Consider the following 6,930-nt stretch of genomic DNA (forward strand, 5'->3'; position numbering starts at 1 on the left):
ATGCTAAGATCATAAAATTATTTTCAGATTTAATTTGACGAGTGTTCCAGGAACAATAAATAATATAAGTGTAATGAATTTCGCTTGCAGAGCAAGGGAATATAAAAACACATGATCGTCATAAGACTTGTTGTTTGACAGTTCTGCGGACAATCAATACACTACGTCTTCCAAAACACGTAAAGATCAGAGTGAGCGAAGCAGGTAGATACTTTGAGATGGTGCTTTAATTTATCACCAATAAATTATTTTTTAATTTGCATGGCGCAGAAAACTTTGACATGATGACGAGACGATGATTACATTAATGTGTGCCATCAAATGTCGGTTTCTCGCAGCTGCCCGGTTAAAAACTGAAGCGGAAGAAGAGTGCATCAATTGGAAAGGGACGTTCAGCGTGTTGTAGATTCAATACCATGGATCAAAAAAAAAGTCGAGCATGTTCGACGTCTTGTGTGGCTGCTCTTTATCTGACATCTTTCTCATTTTAAGCTTGGAGGATAAGTTTCCTTATTTTCGTGATTTTTATAACCTTCATTAAAAGTGCACAGTTTGGTTATCTTGTGATGGTTACCATAAATAAGCCAATCGACAAGATTACTGTGTGAACCAGATTTCAATGAATTAGAGAACTGCTGAAATGTTTTGAGAAGTATTCGGAAGAGCTGGTAAAATGTAGTTAAGTACTGTTATATTGTTTTGTTTCTATCAACAGTTAATGAATCATAATAAGTTGTCATGGAGAATAAAGTCATGAAGGCTCATAAAAACCCTCAATGGTCAGAGATGAACTAGACTATCCTGTTCAATTTGAACAACAAGTCATCCAATAATGTCTTGTTAAAATAATAAATTCCCGTTTATTCCGTTTGAACTCCACGAAACTATCGATCGTTGCACTTTAATGCCGTAGGCAAATGTGTGACTATAACTGAATCTGTAGGTCGTGTGGGCAAATTTAATGCATACACACGATTCGTCGCACGACAAAACAAAGTCATGATTTATTTTATTTTTCTAGGTCTGTGCGAGTAGGCCAATGTATTCGGTAACGGGAGGACATAATTCCTTCACATTGCCTCTTCAAGAATGATTCCATGTAATAGCATTTCCAACCTTTAGTAGATACACTAGCGACTCTCACACAAGACTTTTTCACACTAATCTCATTCATATTCATCACTCTGTACTGAAAGTATTAGCGAGCATCCTGCATTGTGAAACAGTTGTCGGGCTACGCTGTGGAGCTGCACGATGCATCTTAGCCACTAAATCGAAGAATGCTAAAAATTAAACTTCACGATCTTCTTCCAATCAGGACACGTATGCAACAAGAGCTGTTTTTTTGCATTATCATTATAGATTTCTTGAAGCATGGGAACATTTGACCACGCATGCTCCGGCTTTTTTTATCAACTTAATGCTTGTAAATTTTTTATACTAAAAACTTAGCGAAATTGTGCTCTAGTGCAAGTTAAAATACAGCTCAAAGTTAGTGGTAAAAACCGCTGACTAAACAGTTATTGGCATTAGTTAGTTACTGGCTTTAGTTAGCTTACTAAACTGTTACTGTTTGACGCTAGCTAAACAGTGACTGAACGAATCTCTTGTTGATGAAAACTATGATTTTAATCATTTCTTCACTTCAAATTTTCATCTGATTGTCTCTGGTGTGAAACAAAGACAAAACAAGCAAATATGAATGATACATTATTTTTTACTACCAAATTTTCAAAGTATCTGGTTGTTTGTGCCATCTCCATGCCCTATTTGTGCCATCTCTATTCCCAATCGTGGTTTTGTAAATGAAAATAATTGGTACGACAATTTTTTTCCACTCCTTGATTTTTTGACATCACCATTAAAGACTGCATATTTGAATAAATTGCACTTATCAGCCTTGTATTTTTCAATCGAACTATTTGTAATTAATCTGATACTATTGGAATTTTTACATAGCTTACAAGAACTCATAGAACTCAAGAAATTTCTTTTGATTCAAATCATGCAATGTAAAGCAATCAAAACAAATCGTATGAAGCAATAAAAATTGTACAAATGTTGTCCGCAAATATCTAGTACCTGAGCCTATCTTTTATTTGCAATAATGAAAGTAGTAAGAAACTTTATTCATTAGGTTAGTTATTAAATTGAATTAAGTTATGCATTAGGTTAAAAATATGATGTAAAAATACATATTCTAAAGGATGATAAAAGGATGATGATGTTTTAAATGTTAAGAAAATGGTCATTTTTTACATTTTATTGCAAATTAAAATTTGAATAAAATGATTACCTAGTTTTGTTCGTGGATTTGCTTCACCTTTGTTCAAAAATTGGGTAAGAAATTACAGGAGAGCAAAGCATTTAAAGATGAATAAATGGCAAAGAAAGTCTTAAAATGAAGGCGGCATAAATGATGATCGCTTTTATTAATAACTTGTGTGCTTATCAAAAGCTTTGATCTAAATTTTTCAATTTCTCGGAGCTTCAGTATCAAGGGGTGGTTGTTCTCGAGTTCTGCTTACTATGTGTAGCTATCCTGCCTTATGTGAAGACGGGTCTGTTTGAAGAGTGCAAATGCCAACGCAACCTAAAGTTTAAAAGTTCCACGGTTACAGGAAAAAGAGCAAAGTGTCTGTTCTTACTGTGCCTATATTTCATATATGAGAAGATGTGGTCGTTTTTTTTTCACGAGAGATCATTTCTCATATTTCACGAGAAATCCCGCACACTTCAGTGCTGTAAAAAGAGCCTGTTTGAATACACAAGTTGAGAGCAAAAATCATTTCTTATGGTCTACCATGCAGTGCTCGAAGTGGTATACGTTGCACTGCATGTTAGACCATAAGAAATGTTTAGCCTTCTCTCGAACGGTTGCAGGTTGAATGAATATTGGCGTTTGAAAAAGATTAACCAGAAAACGTGAAACGTCGTTAAAAGGTGCACTTTAAGCAGCTCAACAAAAATATAAATAACAATACAAATATTTACCCCCCGCAACTTTTAATAAACTGATTTCAAAATAATAATCAGGTGTTTGAAATTTATGCTTCACACATATGCTTTAGTCCATAGTATTTGAATGATTTTTTCACCATCTTTACCATTTCTGGCTATTCAGGGTAAGAATTGGAAAAGCTGGAAGAATTGAAAAAGCTTTGATAATAATCACATACGATATACGAAACATACGATATTAAGTATATGCGATGTGTCGCACTTTGTGGTGCAAGTTGAACTATTTACATGACATTTAATTGGTGTTTTTTGTGTACATCATATTTAAATGACGAACTTAAGAGAAATGTGCTGCTCTATAGCGGATGCAATAATAATATGTCTTTCTACTTGGTAGAAGAAAACTAAACTAATCCTGTTTGATGACACTATGTGAGGACTGCTTGTTATTTTAAGCAAGCGTTGCTTTCGCAACCTATTGGAATTTTTTGCAACATGATGCACTTGCAGTTTGGTGGAATTTAAAAAAAATGTAAAAAGTGCATCATGTGAAATACCTTGAATCCAGTAGAATATCCGAACGTTGGGAAAATCGAAAGGTACGGCCTGAGTTTGGTTAACGGCAACAAAAAATCGATCGCCCGTAATGATAAGCAGAGCTATAAATTTAATTAGGAGTGCATATGAAAAACTCCAGGCTCAGGTGGCTTAGTTTGGTGCGGTTTTGCTGAGATCCGCCAACTCCAAGGGGCGCCACCGTTCTGAAGGGACTGTAGGGCTTGTGATTAAGAAGAATAGAGCTGCGAAGCTCCCTGGGAGCATGTGTAAAAGAAATTAACGGAAATTATCCGTAAGTAGCAATTAAAAGATTTGCTTGCCCTGAAAGCAATCATGGACACGGGAAACCGTGAGAAACCTCACCTTCTCTACACATGTTAACAGGTTCGGAATGAGTTATGCACTTAAAAAAGGAACCAAGTAGAAAAAGGAAAGCGTAGAATTAGTAATGAGCCTTTGACGCATCGTGGGCGGTTTCTGTTAAAAATGAAACATCAGCATAATCAATGAAAATATATAAGAAGAAATGTAAAAGATTCAAACATAACTTATGTGGAGCGCTAATGGAGTTCCATCAAGAAAATCGATATAGCTTATTTTAAAAAGTAGTTCTATTTAAAATTGAAATTTCTCGATCTACTTATTTGAAAACAAAAAACAAGGTTGAGCTTGAATAATTTATAATTCGTAATATTGGCGATGTGTGTATACATACATTTGTATGATTATTATCTTTTTAACGTTATTGTTATAAATGATCCAAAGCACCAAAGTTGCTAAAGATATGACCTAGAAGTAAACATCTTCTACAGCCTTCGTAAATAAATAACAGAACTATTGGCTTGTTGCCTAGTAATATTTATTACTATCACAGATGGCATCGTTCCGACCTCAGTGAACGACAACGCGTTAAACGATTTTGGAACACGTTTTTAGGTTAACGATATGCGTGAAGCGTATGACTCTCGGCGCCGCCTGCTGTCTAATTAAAGGTACTTGATGCTCGTCCCCAACTTACGAAAGCCTTCGTGTAGGTGGCCTATGACCGAAGTCAATATCTTGAAATATTTATAAATATGCGTCAGGCTGAGTAATCAAATGAATGTCAATTAAAATAAATATATTGGAAATAAAATAGATATGTTCCACGATTTAGCGAAGGTGTATAATCGTGTTGCTTTCGGGAACATTAGACATGTTCTACGCTTTAGCGAAGATGTATAATCGTGTAGCTTTCGGGAACATTAGCATAGTATTAACCATAGTATAGCTCTACCATTTGATGGGATGAGGATCCACTAGTACTCGTAAGATTCCCTCGTATATGATATGAGCGCAAGTCGTTAACTTCAGAAATCATTGAGTAAGAGACAGCGAAAGCTTCATAAAAGATTATTTAATGATAATTTGAACTTAAATGTAAATTTTTGTACTCATTTTGCATGATAGGACATATTTGACAGAACATGACAAAGAATTCGACGCTTTAAGATAATTGGTTAACAACCCAGTGGCCAACAAGTAGGGTGTAGTTCAGTTCAGTTCAAAATATTCTCGTTGAACGAGGAGAGACTCTACCGTTGCCGATACAAAGAAGCGAGAGAACGCGCGCGCGGTGCAATTATTTTTATTATTTATGATGAAATATTTCGAATACTGGTGCGATTGTGGGATCGTGCCGATTAGGCTTCCACGGTACAAACGACTGGCAGAATGGTTTTACATCGGCCAAAGGACCAGCGCGAAACGTAAAGGGACAAGAAACAAGTGATTCATGTTTATAACAAATTAGTCAAGCTTTTCAAGTGTTAAATATGATGTTGTATGAATGGTCTACGGGCTCTCACCGTTCACATGAACCCGGTTCAGCTTTGCTGAGAAGCGTTTTACCATCGCTAAAATGTGTTTATCAATATTTTTCATGTGTTTTCAAAGAAACCTCGACATATTGGAGCTGTCGAGGAAGCTTTTATCTTCTAGCCTTGCACTGCATTTCCAACCTAGTCTGGAATGAACGTCGCTCTGCAAACGAGTTAGAGAGTTACCAACCGGTCAGTTTTCCAATAAGTCGGATGATATTAATGTTCAATAGGAATGTGGGAAAATAAGCTTTTAGCGACTTGGTGACGTCGCAGTAGTCATTGTAGATGATTTAGTCAAGCTTAAGATTAAGCACTAGGAAACGATAATATCGATAGTTAGTTGCAAGATGTTTCTTTCTACAACATACGTTTTTGTATGAGATAAATTTATACCATATATTATTTGCTAATGCAAATCAATCAGTGTAGTATGACGATGTGAAAATGTGCTTAAGTTTTCAACGATCCAACAAAACGAGTGCGAGATTAAGTAGTTGAAACTTGGTTTAATATTTCTTTAAATTCCATATTTTAATATTTAGCATACCTTTTTTGTACGTATGAAAATATTATATTTGAAATAAATCCTGCTCTTTTTTTAAATAGCCGTGTGTGTAAATTTCATGCATTTTATATGCTTACTAGTTTGGAATGAATCAGACACACATTTTATTACACAATAATAAGTTCGCCAAAACTTCTATGTTTGATGAAGATTATGTTCCATTACAACTTTGCATCATTATCAATAGATGTATTTATTGTAGGGTGGTTATTTAATTGAAATAGACTCTTGTCGTTAAAATTTGATAGATTCTCACTTCAGAATTATTAATATTCGCAATCGAAAACATCTCACTCATGCCTTGTATCGTTAAATATTAACCTGAGTCATGCAAAATCTTACCGTTTGTTCAATACGAAATCGAATGCTTTAAAACCGTTTCAGCGATCAACGAACATAAATTTTGCCTTTCGAGCTTCCTTTTGTAGATTTCACGCAACGTTGTTGGTTGAATCAAACAGGAATATTTAAATTAAAATAAACTAAACAGAACTAAGATCTCGCGGTCACTTATTTGTATGAATCTACCGATGCTTGACCTGGCAGCCCACATGGAATCCTGGCCGGTGTTCTTTCTTTGGAGGCTTTAATGAAGTGCGATCTTTCATTTCTGCAACTGCAGCGCACCGGGTGGAGATAATTGCATTCTGGTTCAACCGAGTTGCAGATATGGGACGAGGCTTGATGCTATACCACAATTTACCCTGACTCCCATTGAAAAGCATTCCTGTTCACACGTGTAACCATATCGGTAGAGGAATAAAGGGAGTGCATTAAACATGAGACGCGAATAGCGTTACATTATTACGAGGAAAAGATATCCACCCGAGACCACAAGAACCGTGCGAGTAGGTTACTTTAAGAAAGAAATTAATCTAGGATAGAAGCACCATCTAGTATCAACTTCCTAACCAAAGCATACACAGCTTTTACATCTGTGAGAAATAGAGCTGATAATGTCCTTCAATGTAGCGTCGGAAAGTG

Source organism: Anopheles nili, chromosome 2 (genome assembly GCF_943737925.1).
Source record: "Anopheles nili chromosome 2, idAnoNiliSN_F5_01, whole genome shotgun sequence".
NCBI lineage: Eukaryota > Metazoa > Arthropoda > Insecta > Diptera > Culicidae > Anopheles > Anopheles nili.